At 38.7% G+C, this 15,584-nt stretch overlaps 1 protein-coding gene across 4 annotated transcripts in view; it reads left to right on the forward strand.

The window, feature by feature from the left end:
* Positions 1–764: 764 nt before the first annotated feature.
* setd5 (SET domain containing 5) overlaps positions 765–15,584 on the forward strand; it is a 44,623-nt gene continuing 29,803 nt past the window's right edge. For 2 of the 4 annotated variants that reach the window (XM_041979799.1, XM_041979800.1), the window contains exon 1: positions 765–1,199. The gene's annotated coding sequence lies outside the window, so the exon portion shown is untranslated. The remainder of the gene's footprint in view (positions 1,200–15,584) is intronic. The other 2 variants (XM_041979801.1, XM_041979802.1) reach the window with 1 other exon arrangement.

Consider the following 15,584-nt stretch of genomic DNA (forward strand, 5'->3'; position numbering starts at 1 on the left):
CAGAAAAGTGCTTTATTAAGCCACTTGTTTTCGGGTTTTGTCCTGTTTCCCCCAGTCTGGGTCGAGCTGTCACGAGAGGTCATGAAAACACAAGAAGGAAGGCCCAGTAATAAAAGGAAAGAAAACCAGAAAAGATGGTGAATTTTCCCAGTCCAACCCCTCACCAAATGCAGCACAGGCTAATACTCCGTTCATCTGACAAACCGGTAGGTGGGGCTGACCCAGTGGGCTAACCCTGCCTCTTGAAGCCCTGAAACTGGGCCCCAGAGACCCCGTGTGGCTAACGCTTGCTATTATGTACTGGCAAGGAAAGTCCTTCCATAGCAGAAAGGGGAATGTTTACCCACAAACAAAGAAAAAACGATAATCCCACTATAGAATCAGAATAAGTTCCATAGATTTGAATATAATAACGAACATTTCTCCACAATTTGGAAGATATAGATCCTCTTGGTGTATAAAATTATCTCCCGAATCCGGACACTCTCTGTAGTTCCTCTCCTTGTGAGCTACCAGGACACTCATACAGCAAAATATAACTTTCGCACCCCTCGTCAAAGCAGTACCCACCCTGTTTGACGTAGTAATTACGAACACATGATCGACGTGTCTGTACACCAATCATGTAAACGTATCCATCGCATGTGAAATGATTGACAAATTACTGTCGAATCAATGGAGAGAGGCAGGACATCTCAGCAAGCACCGCCCAAAGATTGCGCCCTTGCACGGTCGCCAGGGAAACCCCGTACCATGATTGTGTGTCAGTTTCGTTGGGGCCTGCGGTCGGAGCCGGCGAGGAGGGGGATGGGCGCTTCACCAAATGTAAGGACCCGACACAGAATCGGAGCCCCGTATCACATACAGCAGCGTATACCCCATTATAAAAAGCGACTGTAAATATATAACACACTAAAATAAATGGAGTTATTTACCGGGGATCTATTATAGATACTCAATGGATATAGTAAACCCGAACTGGACAGGGAATTTAACTTTTCGGCAATGTGTTGGAGATCCTGAGAACTTTGTTTCCTAACCTTGGAGAAGGAGCTACTTGTGAGGGCAAAGGATACAGGCGACTCCGAGGCCGATTTACAGGCCTACTGGTCTAATTGGAACTGATGTTGGGATACTCAAAAGACTTCCTTCTGTAAATGAAATTTCCTTGTTTGTGCAAATTTGGAATGCCTCTTTAGGTAAGTACACGAAATCTTTGTTAAGTGGTAATATGCTCTTGTACATATAAGGGCTGTGATAAAAATGTAACTTAACCAACCATGTTTTCAGCCTGCCATCCCACAGCTACAAAGCTAGCCAACGGATAATCAAGCACTCACCTAAGTTTATTAAATCAAGTTGGCTGCATCCACTGTGTTTCCACTTTTAAGTGTCTTACTTAGCTGGCATTTTAAAAAAACTAATAAAAATAAATAGCCTTCCCTGCAGGGCTGCGTCTGGACTGTTCTTCCGTGTTTTTTTTGTTTTTTTTTAAATCAACTCCCTCGTGTTGATTTTGTTAGCTTGTAACGCTGGGAATATGTCTCACTGGCTTTCTTATATCACCATTACTGCAACATTAGTTCAACTATCCCCATAACTCGCAACCAGATTCTGCAAGTTTCAGTTCAGTGCAACGTTTTGGTCGTTGGGCTGCTAGTGCATTATTTTGATGAACTTATTTTTCGGTTTAAATACTAAAGAAAAACGAGATAATCTGCTGCTGTTGTAATTTTTGTAATTTGTGTAATCAGTGAACTCCCTTATGACGAAAGAGTGATTCTAAACAAGAGTGGTGTTTTACATTATTAAATTAAGCTTAGTTTGTTGAGCAAGTTTAGATAATATCCTCATTGAGGCATAGCATACCGTTGTTACACAGCCCCCCAAACACCAGGAGCACATATTGTAGACTTTATTCTTGTTTTACAAGGGGACATTTAATATAAAATTGGTTGCAGAAAACAGGCTTTCCGTCTGCTGGACTTTCAGTGCTGTATCATACGACGCACGACAAATGCAAAGTTGATTCGTTGGAACCATAATTTGATGCATTGTTGTTGTTTTTATAGCAACGTGTTAATTAATATCCTTTGGTCTTGAATCTTACGCAGTTCATGAAAATTATCTGTGAAACAATCTACAGTTTGATCATTTTCGGCGACTCATAGTCGAGCAGTTAGCTGTGAGCAACAGCTAGCAGACAAGCCAAAGGCAACAAATGCTATGCTAGCCGTTTAGCTAACTTTGTGGATATTCTTCAGTTGGTTGTCCTTAGTTGAAGCCAGTAGTTACCTCACACACACATACGCACTGTGAACCTTTTCTGTGTTTACACAGCACGTTTTTGTAAACTTACCTCACTGCTATGGATCCCTGGACGAATATGTTAATTTTCATAAGAAATATTGTAGTGAATCGTTATATGATGCAAATGGATTTGTTTTTCTTAACATTCCTAACTTGTGAACGCCCGATTGTGTTTTCACTGTTTAATGATTGTTGCTGTATTTTTTTCCTCCCATTTATTTTAATCCATGTAGCCCTCAGAAAGGCATTTTGCTTTTAGTGACTGTTTTTCACCTCCCCCACAACCAACCCCCAGCCTCTGTGGCGGTTAAGAGAAATGGGTGGTATTAGAGAGGAGAGCTCTTGATTCTCGTTTAGCTTCTTCTTCTTCTTCTTCTTCTTCTTCTTTTTTTGGCGTTTGACTATACTGAACAGTGTTGTGGATCCAGAATGTTGTAATCTAAAGTTTCGTCCAAGTTTTTACCAACAAAACGCGCTGATTCGTGTAAAAAATAAACAAATACGCCTTATTGTTGCTCTGTGACGTTTCAGTATTAGATGTTTCAGATGTTGTTTTTAACAAGACAAATTTGTTCCAGAACTTCCAATATTATCTTGAGCCATTAAGACATAAAATCTGTGATCCAACTATCTATTTGTGGCTGCTACTGAGGACTCGTTTAAATTGTGAGGTGCAGTTTTTTTTTAAATATTTATTTTACTTCATTTATGTATTTATTTATTAAGGTTTTTATGAGGCCCACGTTGTGTCAGAGGACAAATGGCTGTCCCAAATGCCGCGTGAGTGGCCGAGCTGCTCTGAAATGCACCATGTATGCTCCCAGTGCACGAGCTTACAGCATGCGCACAGCAAACAGGGAGATGTTGTAACTGTTCAGGGTGATGCTTATGTTTGGTGGTGGATGTGTGGCCGTCCCTCTCTTTTATCCATGTTGTTGATTAAATTGGACATTAGTTTAATCTTAAATTAATTTTGATGGAACACTGCTAATGTATGACTGAAAATAACTGTGGTGTTTATTTATTTAATTGCTTGTTTGTTGTTTTTCTAAGGCAGTGTTGACCTTGCTTTTAAGTACGGAGATTATAGGAAGTACTCTTTGTCCTGGTGTTCAGAGCCCAACCAAGTGTTTGACTTGTTCTTGGTGCCTATTGGAAATCTGAGCCTCATTTTCATTGGTTGGAACCGACATTCTCTGAATGTGTTTCACATCTTTTAATAGACTGTGTGGGCTGTTGCTTGCAAACCTGGCCACTCAGAACTGTTGGAAACCCGAGCCCCCGTCTAGCACTCCCCCTGACCTGTACCTTCTTGTTATCTTGAACTAACACTGTTCTCTAACAGAAACAATGAAATGGGCAATAGTGACTTTATAATGCAGTTAGCATTTTGGACTTTTGCGAGCACACAGCGGTGAGTCATATTCCTCAACCTGCTGCCATGAAAATTTCCCAACGAACTGCTTATTTAGTCTTTTTCTTTCTTTTTTTCCCTGCTCTTTGAGAGATTTGCACTCTTAGTGTCACACATCACCTAGCGATTTATGTTTTAGACTAAGATGTGTGTAAAGTGTTACGTTACAGACCAGTGTGGGAGGACTTGGTTTTGTTACATCATTGGGACCTTTTTGTGATAGCATCATTGATCTTGTGAGGACCAAGGTTCTTCATGGGGACCAAAATAACTTAATGCAGCAAGAAAACATTTCTATGATTCTGGTTCAGTTTTGGGTTTGAGTTTGGGTTTGCTGTGAATGGTAGATGTACCAAAAGCAGCGTCCTAATAAGGATAGCTGTGCAGATGTGTGTGTGTGGACCTGTCTGCAGGATGTACGCCCTTCTATGGGCCTCTGAAACTTTGGAGATTGAGGAATGTGCAGACATGCAAGGTTAGCTTGGCCACATTTTCTGCTAGGGAGAAAATAAAGGCTGTCCTGCTGGTTAAAAACCAGGAAATGTAACTGTTGGTTTAAGTGTTGCTGATTACTGAGGCAGTATTTTGATTACGGGAAGCTTTCCTCTAAAACTAGGGGCTTTTGGAAAGGGCACTTTTCCTTAGCCTTAAGTAAGAGTAAACACAACATTCACACAGAACTATTTATGCAGACTTCATCACACACCATGAGTGGGATAGTCGAGTCAACCTGAGAATTAATGACAGGGAATGCCAAGTCTGACTCAAAAAGCAGTTAAACTTAAACCTACTATTGTTAGACAGTAGTTACATTTGGGGAAGCAACTCCAACATTAATAAACTTTAAAATTTTGGTCTTAATGTTTTCAATTGTAATGGGTGGCAACTGGTTTCTGATAAGTCTGGAACACACCATGTACAGGAAAGATAAACTCCTGTTTTTGTTACATCTGAAACAAGTTGTTGGCCCATTTTCTAAAGTGGACTACTGGATTCTCATACCGTATTCAAGAGGTCATAGGAAATGTTCCTGTGAGGACTTGGATCAGGGAGAAAACACAGTGCTGTTAGCTTACCATTAGCATTCTGATGACGCTCTGTATATTCGCATGGAGGGCAGGTGTAGCTGTTCATATGGTAATAAGGTTTCATTTGTTTTGTGCTGATGTGACCTAGTCAACTGAGCCATTGTCAAAGATCCGCCTTTGTCTACAGGCAGAACGATTGAATCCAGTTTGATGAGAAGCAGTTTGTATTTTTACAACACTGTTATATCTGCATGTCGCTAGTGATATTTGTCCATGTCTATGTCAGCACAGCATTTAGCTTAATGTCATAGTCTTGCAAGTTTACTATAATCTTTTAAATTTATACAATTTTCTATGGGGATGATCCAGTGGAACACAATATAAGAAGAATGACTGATGTGAACATGAAGGTGCAGATGTCATTAGACCTGGGTGTTCCATGATGCAGACTGTTAACAAACAGGCTATATTTTGTTTTCTGATTTAAGACTGAACTGCTTTTGTTTGGTACGTATAAAGGAATAATGCTAACGTCCAGTTGTTTTATACACAGGGTTTCCACTGAGCTGCCATGCCTTCAGAATTATGATTTATTTTTGTTCTGATGTTACAAATGTAAAGGATATTGTATGAATGGATCCATATGAACAAAGTCTATATTTGCGCACATTTACAGCCCATATTAAGTGGGTGAAATTGTACTCCGGAAATGTGACACTTCTCTGCAAATAATTTAATTTTGAAAACTGCACACTGGAGTCTCAACTTCCTGTCTGGTTCTACTGCAGCTTGCTCGAGAGTGGCAGCAAAGAGATGATAAAGTGGAGTAAAGCTTGTTACACACTCCACGAGAAATGAGAATTTTGGTCTTGTTCTCAAGGCTGCAAGAACAAGAAAAAAAAAAGTTTGATTTGGTTTCGGTGAATTCATACTCCATGAGAGGGGTTCCATAAAATTGTAGAGGGAACGCTGATACAAAAGATGAGACGTGAGACTTCATCTTGGATAGGGCTGGTTTTAGAATATTGATTTATTAATTTGATAGATTCAAATAACATAAATCCAATATCGACTCTTAAAACTTGAAGATCCTTTAACATGATCCTACTCTCATGTGACTTATGCTGGGCTCACACCAAACGATTTTCACGATCACAGACTAATAACTAAAGTCTTTAGGAAATCTTAGGAGTTTTACTGGAGTCACAGCGCTCCCGCCATCTCCATCGTTAGGTTTGCGCTGCTAATCTGCGCTTTTTAACGTCAGTCTTTCCTTAGTCTTGGATCTGCGATAATATCAAACATATCAACAACCAATAGATGAGCTCTGACAAAAGCAGAAATAAGAATCCCAACACCTAGGGGTGTCGCGGTTAAGGAATTTCCTCCTGCGGTGTTGCATGTTGTCTCAACACCGCGGTATGCGGTGTCACCGCAATTAAAAAAAAAAAGAGAGAGGGAGATGGATCTATTCATCAACATTGCGCAATCCTGATTTTGCCGAAGGCAACAATCTACGCGGATTTTATTAAAAATGTAGTAGTAGGTGTGTAAATAAGAAAGAAAAAAATTATGTATTTTTGTTTATGTTTGCAGCTGCGGGTTGTGACCGCCGCTTGCGCTGTTCTGGTTTTAGTTTCAATTTCTCAGATCAGGTGGAGGGTCGTGCTGATGCAGCAGCAGGAAACGACATGCGCGGCAGCTTCCAATGTTAAACTGCATGGTAATTATGCAGATCTCCATCATGACAGTATAAATATTCAGGCCCTTACATTACGTCACTTATGTCATGCTTTTCCGTGTTCCCTCTCCATCCTTCACACTGATCAACTCTGTCCGTTTTTTTGTTTTTAATTTAGAAACAAATGTGGGTGTCGTGGTTAAGGTATTTCCTCTGTGGTGTTGCATGTGTAACAGGATAAATACTGCAACGGCATCTGTAAGGCATTTATGCCTGTTACTTTCACGGCTGTATTTGACAGCTCGTCCAAAGGCTTCAGCTACTCCAACTTGTCTGCTGGCACCAGCCTGAGCGGCACTATTTGAAGCTGCTGACGGGGGCAGTTTTGCTGCGACAGCCGGATGCCTGCTAGCTAGGTGAGATCTCAAATTTGTCGTATTTCCCCGACTGACAATGACTTTTTTGGCGCAGATCTTGCATATTGCCTCCTGTAAATTTTCTGGTTCTCCCTTTTCGTTTGGGTGAAAACCGAAATGTTCCCAAACTGGGGCAGTTACATTTGGCTTTGGGACTAGTGCAGTTGCCATTGTCTGTTGATCTTAAAATGAACAGCTCTAGGGTAGGACCGGATGTAAATAGAAGTTTGGACGGAACCAGGACACTCTTCCGGCGGTGGTGGCGGTCGCTTGCCACGCCCTGCGATTAGGCTTAACAATACCGCGGTATTGCGATATTGCGGTTATTGCGACAGCACTACTGACACCGGCAAAAACGGATGTAAAAAAAAAAAAAGACAAACTAGAAGCGGTGATGAAAATTCGTCGGTGGACCGTCCAGAAAGAGGAGCAGATGGTTATTAAGAAGTAAACATCCGCTGTGGATCATTTATGTGTTACAGTATAATGATCTAACAAATGAGAGAAGAATAGAAACTCCTTCATGCCTCTAGATTCTGATGAGTCGGTGTTACACCTGGTGGAGATGTAAAGCCACACTTAATAATGATGTGTAATTCCCTCCGGGTGTGAAATTCTCCCCTTGTTTGCTTTACTGTGGGCAGATCAGCCCTGTTTGAGAGCAACTGTCCACATATAAATCCACAAATGTCACAATAAATTGCTAAAAGAATCTAGTTGTAGTCTTGTAAATGGTGACCCCAAAAGATTCAAAGTCTTTGTCAAATCTCAGTCTGAGACTTAAAAATCTTAACATTTGACTTAAGATGTGAGCTGGTAGTTTTTCAGTCTTGTGCAAATCTTTTAAAAGTCTTCTGGTGTAAGCCCAGCCTTACCGAGGCTCTGCAAGATCTTAGCGTATATGCACTCAACTGGTTTCCAAATCAGTTTCTCTTGCAGAGATAATTGTCAAATTCAGATGTTTTCATTCACCAGTGTGGTTTACAGTCACCTACAAAGTCTTTTGTAGCGTATTACATTACATTAGCAGCTTAAGCTAAAACCACTGGCTCTCATTTTAGCAGCTAATGCTAACAGGCAATGCCTTGCTTTACAACAGGAAGTGATGTCACCACGCATGTATGTACTTTGAAATAAATCTGACATGGTCATTTAAAGTCACATTTCCTCTAGAACAGGTTTACATTTTGTCCTTTTATCAAAAAGCAAACAGTCTGATGCTGTTTATCTGATTTACATGACGGCATGTCCACGGCAGTGAGCACACACACAGACACTTGCGCGCGCACACGCAGGTTTCCGTCAGAGGACCCAGTGCACGCGTCGTAAAACACATCAACCAGCTGAGAATCGGACAAAAATATGCGAGTTTTCAAAATGATCTTAGGCGTGTAAAGATGGAAGCATCTCGCTCCAGTAAGGAGCAAATGCAGCATTTCTCCTGCTCCGGTGTTACGCCGATAGCATCACGGTTGTCACGGAAACGCTCACAGCTAAACAAGCTGAATCTACACCATTGTAAGAATTTCTGAGTTGTATTATGGGTTTAAATGGCTCCAATATTCTTTGCCATAATCTCAAATATTAACCCTGAAAAAGTGTTTATTTAGAGACTATATGGTAAATCCACAATGACTGATCCATGATAGTACCAGTATTTATCACATTTCCATCATAAAAAAGATCACCATCACTACCATGTTGCTAAGAGACCTGTATTTTGACCTGGAAATGATGATGAAGCCACTTCTTGTCAGACTTCCAACCAATCAGAGAGCTTAAATTGACAGTAATGTCCATTCATGAGCAGCCAAAGATTAACTAGTGAGCAGAAAGTTCTATGTGTGTCTGAAAAGAAGAAAAATAATGATACGCTATGGCTGGAATAAAACCAAGATGTTTTTGATGCATGTTGGAGCCAAAAGCCAGCTGAGTAGCAGTTGGTTTTGTTAGGATAGTTAATAAATAGTAGCATAAATAACTGTAAATAGCCAAAAAAAAAAAAAGTTGGGGAAAAGAGTAAATATGTGAACAATTTCTGTTGTGTGTTTGTTTAATGCCAATATGTTTCCTTCTGAAAGCCAAGACTAAATTCTAAATTCTGTTTTGTTTTGGTTCGCCTTTATGGTGCTATGTATATTGATAGATTCATTTTACATCATTATAGCTTCATGATCTGACAACTGAGGCCGTCCTGAAAAATTTATGTCCTTATGTTGACTGGTATTAAAAGCTTGAGGTTCTACATGTATTTTAACATCAAAGAAAGACTTGGCGTTTTCAGAGTTAACTTAAAGGTTCTGTGCTTCTTAAAGTTTTCCTTTAAAGCCTTTAAATTTCTGGTCCATGTTGTGTGATAAACTGAGTTGAGATGCTTCATTCTCCTGCTGCATCTCCTGCAGCTGCTGTGTGTTCTGTGGCTTTGCCATCTTGCACAATGAGGTTAAAAACAGTCACCGTGACGCCGGCCTCATTACTGCTTTCCTATTGGTGCGGGAGCTCTGGATCGTCTCCAATGAGGTGAAGCGTTTCCTTAGTGTTGGAGGAGCAGTGTTGCAGAGGGCTGTGCTGGTTAATTCTGTTTTGTACTGAGAAGCAATGCTTCTTGGGAAAATAATTGGGGGGGGGTGCAGAAAGGAGGGGTGAGAGAGAGAGAGAGACTATCTATGTAATCATTCTTTCTCTCTTTTCTCTCATTCTTGTTTTATTACACCATCATGTTTTCTCTTTCATTTCCTTCCCTCTCTGTCACTCTGACTATGTGATACTTGGGTTGGCTGTAGGGAAAGAATTCGCCTGAAGTATTTTTCTCCTTACCTTTTGAAATGCAGGAAGCCATTTTAGTCTGACTAAACCAACACTCACTCTCCTTTTCCCACTTATCCTCTTTCTCTGTTTTACCTAATCAAGCTGCAGGCTAAAGAAAGGCGTTTAGTCAAGATTGTAAAATCTATGTGTACATTTTTAAGTCTGTTTACTCAGAGGGTGTTTAAGGCAGGGTTAGAGTAAATATAGAGGAGAGCAAAGAAAAGAAGGCTACATAGAACTGTTAAAGCTGTTTTGTAATGACAGAGACAGAACAGATTAGGTTTTTTTGTCCAGAAGCTCCTCATCCTCATTTTCAGTCAATACTTCATTTTATGTTTATGTTTTGAAAATTAATTTGTTCTCAAAGATTTCTGCTTCCGATCGTTTGAAACCAGCATGTGCGGAAGGTTTGCAGTTGTAGTTATATGTCCATTTCAGGCGTTCCCATCAATGTTCTCGTCTATTTCCAATATCATTGTCCTCTTGTTGGAAGAGTCAGAGGGGGACAGTTGGTCCTTCAGTGGTTCAAAATGGCTGCCAAGCTGAGTGTTATTTAAGTCTCAGTCAATGACATCTTGCAGTCTTGTTCTATCCACTGCAGGTGTTGTTGCAGATCTAAAGCTGTCTGGATAAGACTGTGGGTCAAAATGAGGATGTCGGCTTTATTTATATATATATATATATATATATATATATATATATATATATATATATATATATATATATATATATATATATATATATATATATTTATATATATATATATATATATATTTATATAGTATTATAATGATAAAACGAAAACCACAACGTGCTGGATGAGAACTAATAAGAACACTGATAAAAGAGCACAATAAAAACACATTAAAATCCAGACATTTAACTATTGATAGGTTTTTGAAAAAAAATGCAATAACTTCAGTGATATTGAATAATATTAATATTTTTTTCATTTTATGTTCAAGTGTCTGGTTGATTGAGTGAATTTAATCCTCAGTTGTGGCCTGTTTGCAGTGTGACTTAAATCGAAGTGAAAGTAGGACAGAAAGCATTAAACATGCAGGAGCATTTTCTTCTTGTTTTTTGTTTGTTTGGCCCACTCTGTGGAACAGGCTCATTTGGACAGTGGCTGTCTCGGTTTTTTGCCCTGAAATAGACGATTGATTTTTGTGTCATGTCAGCCGTGCTGCTGAACCCCCCACCCACCCTTCCTCTTTCTTTTTGTTTTCTATTGTGTCTCTGGTCACACATTAACGCGGCCAAGTACTGGTTCATTCAGGCAGTTGGACGTTGTTTGGTTAATGGTAGCCACAGTCCTCTCCCAGCATGACGACTGTCTCACTGCAACTCGAGCAGGTTTATCTGAGCCTGAAAAATGTTCCTTATGGTGGCAGATGTTGCCATATTCTTTCCAGTGTATGTTTGTGTACTTGTGCCCACCATTACTGGACTTGCTTTTTTATTTTATTTTTTTAATGTATTTTTTTTCTCCTAAACAATAATCGCTGCTGCTGAAAAAAAATGTCACCATGACACCTCAGGAGAGGCCTTTCACAAAATACAACAGGAAGTACAATATGCAAACATAACTACAGCTCTTCTTCAGGAATAACTTGTTTCCATTCTCCTGAGTGTGCATCAGATCTCTTCAAAACAGGAAAAACCACCTCAAGCTGGCATTTACACGCTTTTCTGTTGTAATGGAAAATTTTTACAGTAACCCTTCACCTTTATGTCATTCTCATCTTCTGCAATGGAAATTTTGCTTAGATAAGGAAAAGGAAAGTAAAAAATAAACCACTTATAATTGGTTTCAGTAAAGATATTTTTTTACTAAGTGATAAAAAGGTTTAAAAACAAAGATAGAAACCAGCAGTGAAAAGGAAGCTGGTTGTGGTTGATGAAACAATGAAGCTGGCTCAGTAAAACACATGTTGACGTAATCGTTCATTCATCAGTCATGCTTTATTTAAAAGGTCTGATTTGTTTGAGTAGTGTAGCATGAACGCAAACTCTGTCCGGAAGAATGTTGCAAACTGAACCGAGTCTTCAATCGTACCGAGCTGAAACAACCTCGTCCTCGTGTGAATGCACCCTAAATTGCAAACCTAGGGCTTTGCACCTTACACAAACATAAATATATGATGTTTTTTTATTTCCTGTAGTATGAATGCTACAACCAAAACAACAAAAACAAACTTTTTTAGGCTTAACACAATATCAAATTACACCAAAATGTTAAGCATACTTTTGCTAACAGTCCCTTTCCAGAATATAACATCTGGTGGAAATGATACACTTAGACAGTTGGATTATTTTTGTTTATTTATGTTTATTTTATTCATTTCATAACTAAACATTTTGTCTCTGTATCATGTTTGTGATAGTATACAGTATCTCACAGAAGTGAGTACACCCTTCACATTTTGCTAACATTTCATTATATCTTTTCATGGGACAACATTATAGAAATTAAACGTTGATATACAGGACACCGAACTATAAAAACTAAACTATATATTATGTATGTCAAAGTTTAATTTCTATAGGATTATGGAGACTACAGAGACCGCATAGAGTTGCATTCACTGCCGCTGTTTTCATCAGAATTTTTAGGTGTTTGTAGCTGCATTTCTACATTTCTAAACCTGTCGGTTAAAAATAGTGCTTAGTGTTCACAAACTGCCTTGTTTACTGTGTTCTGACAGTTGTAGACTCGGGAAGTGGCTGCTCTGCGTGTATTTGGGAGGTTACTTGATAAGCTTCCCTAGTCAACATCAAACCTGGGAGGCTGTGCTGTGAACCTGACTTGGAACGACCTCTTATGCATTTGACTGCATTTAGCTAAGCATTTACATTTCTTGGAGTTAGCCTCCACATTTCAATCATTTTTGCTCAGTTAACCTTAACATCATGATAAACAATCATCTACCACCAGTGACTTCTCTGCTCACGGTTATGGTGCATTTAGACCCAAGTGAAAATATTGGAAATGTTGCCTTGTTTTACAGGTTTTTTTTTTTGTTTTGTTTTCTCTCTGCATTCATTTTTGCAGATAATGTTGGTGGCCGCCTTCATAGATACCATGCATCTTAACCACGTCTACTTTCCGCCATGTTTATGTCCAGCTGACAACCTCAACATGTACTGAGGTGACCAGACATCAACAGTAGCTTCCCCAGCACGAACAGCCCTACCACACCAAGTAGTTATTTCCCACTGGTGTATGTGCTTGGAAACGTGAAACAAGGCTTGTTTTGTATTGAATGTGTTTTGTTCCCATGCAAACTGCTTCAAGCACTTATATTTATAGTTTAACATTTTATGAGATCTGTCCTCTGTACTTTTGAATAAATTGTTTGTGTTTGTCTCCCACTATAAAACCTTAATATTCTTGGTATACCGGATATTAGTTGTTTATAAACTAATATTACAAATTCCTAAACAGCAAACAAAAAAACAAAACAAATGGAAAATGGAAATGTTAGCATTCTTCAGTGATGAATCTACAAAGTTTCAGTCATGTATCTTTGCATTTACTATGGGTGAACTTAACCAAACCAACTAGCCAGCTAGTTAACTGAGCTAATGCTAGTGCTAAGTTGCTCTATGGTACAGTACAACCATTAGCTGGAAAATGACAGATACACCAGTTATCTTGTAGTCCTGCAGCTTTGCTGACTTATTTCCATACCAGTTGGTTTATATTTGTAATTTTGACTTATGTCTTTGCATTGCTCAGAAGATGCCGTGATGGGATGGCTAAAATAAATTTACATTGCATAAATATGATAACTGCACTGTTGGGCTCAGAGTTTGTCAATATTTCTATTCTGACCAATCTGAAACTGGTATGAAGTTTCCATGATTAATCATATTGCCCCAAGAAACAGTTAAATAGTTAATGGCATCAGTAGAAATGTTCTATGTGTTTATTTACCCTTTATGATAAAGGTTTCTTGCCGAGTTTGAAATAAAATCTGCAGTAAGACACGTCGTCTCCCTTGCTATATATGTGTATATATATATATATATATATATATATATATATATATATATATATATATATATATATATATACACTGCCTTGTAGAGCCAGCATGTGTGCGGGGGCAGACTGAGGGGGCTGGTGCAATCTCACTGTACTCGAAGTGTTGTGGAGGTTTGGTCAGACACAGGTGGAAACTGCAACCATGGACATGCTGTTTACACCTAATGTTTCTTGTCTGTGGACATGAAACCCTCTTCGTTCTCTCCTTGGAGATATATGTGGAAAAAACCATTGGTATGCTGGTGTATTCTGTGTTTTTGTTGAGGACAAAAGAAAACATTGCATGGCATCAGGTTAATTTAATTTAATTTCACTACTTGTAATGGTGTCTTTGTAGTTTTATTTGATCAAAACCTCTTAGAATCAAACTATTTCAGCAAAGTCTAAAACACCTGCTAAACCGAAAATATTCTAGAGATTTCCTTTTGATAAGTAAATCTGCGCTGGTGGACGAGTAGTTCTTGTGTAATTTGTCTTGTGGGATACTTCTGTCCTCTGCTGTCTATCTTTCAGTATGAGACAAGATGTTGTTTCCCTTCTTACAGTTACTTTGCAAATATCCACAGTAGTATATGTTTCTAATTTAAACCATGAAACAAACTGTCAGCTGTTTACTCTGAACTCAGAGGAAACATAAGCTGAGGCAGGCTTTTTAAACTTGTTTACATAACTTCAGTTATACTGGCTGCTTAACTTAGCAACTTATTAGCAGTTTAATGCTATTGGCTAAGAAGTGGATGGCTTCTGTCCACAGAAGTATATCTTGTTAATCTTTCAGAATAACCCAGATTAGATAACACTGATATTCTGATAGGGCGGTGGTTGTTTTTTTCTTTAATCTGATAGTGGTTTGTTCATCGATGTCAGACATCAGCTGCTGTCAGTGTAATTATTTCGAAACATAAATTAGACCTTAAAACCACAACCTACTTAAAGGACTTTACAAGGAGGAACAGCAGGAATTAATGGTGTACTAAGAGTACTTGTGCCAGCAAGTCACACATACTAAGTGTTTCTCAACATTGGAGAATAAACAAATTTAGTAATCCTGTGAATAATTGGATGGAGTGACAGGAAAAAGTCTGAAAATGGGAACCATTTCAAACAAAAGAAAAGCATATTATTGTACAATGTTTCCATTGTTAAACCAAATTATCAGAAATCAGAGTTTACGTGTCCATCCTTGAGCAAATGTTAGCTGTGGCTTGTGCAGGGTAGTATTGTACCAAGAGCCAGACCAGTATGAATTCTTTTTGAGGCAGACGCCGATTTCAATTTTTTTATAGAAAAAAAATTCTGATAAGCGAGTAATTGGCTGATTAATTTAAAATATATGTATTAATAAAATAACTTATTAATTTTAAAATTTCATTGCAGATTTTTCTTCTTATGGAGTGTGCATTAAAATAGCTACCAGTTGTACTGAGGATTTAGACAGTAGGTGTACTCTCTCTCCCTCTATATATATATATATATATATATATAAGCAACATAATGAGTGTTAGACAGGAAATAAATACAAATTATTGATTAATTTTGATCTGGTCTTTGTTGAACATGGTGGCGCCTGCAGTCTTAGCGATAGTTGTTAACGGGGGAGCTAATAAGCTGTAAATTAAATTTTTTACTTAATGTCTACTCTGACTTCCTGCTGCGACTTCAGTTTGCTACTTGACTCAGGGACATGCAGAAGAATACCAATGTACCTGTTTTTAACTTGTACAAATGGCAATAAACTCTTTTTGTCATACTTTACAGGCTGGTGCGCCGTCCTCCACAATAGCCCTGTTTCCACCAACAGGTCCGGCTTGGTACTGTAGACTTTTTTGCGTTTCCACAGGGAAAAACTGGGAAGGATGCTAAAATGTTCTGTGCA

The sequence above is a fragment of the Melanotaenia boesemani genome, chromosome 3, assembly GCF_017639745.1.
Source record: "Melanotaenia boesemani isolate fMelBoe1 chromosome 3, fMelBoe1.pri, whole genome shotgun sequence".
In the NCBI taxonomy this organism is placed as follows: Eukaryota; Metazoa; Chordata; class Actinopteri; order Atheriniformes; family Melanotaeniidae; genus Melanotaenia; species Melanotaenia boesemani.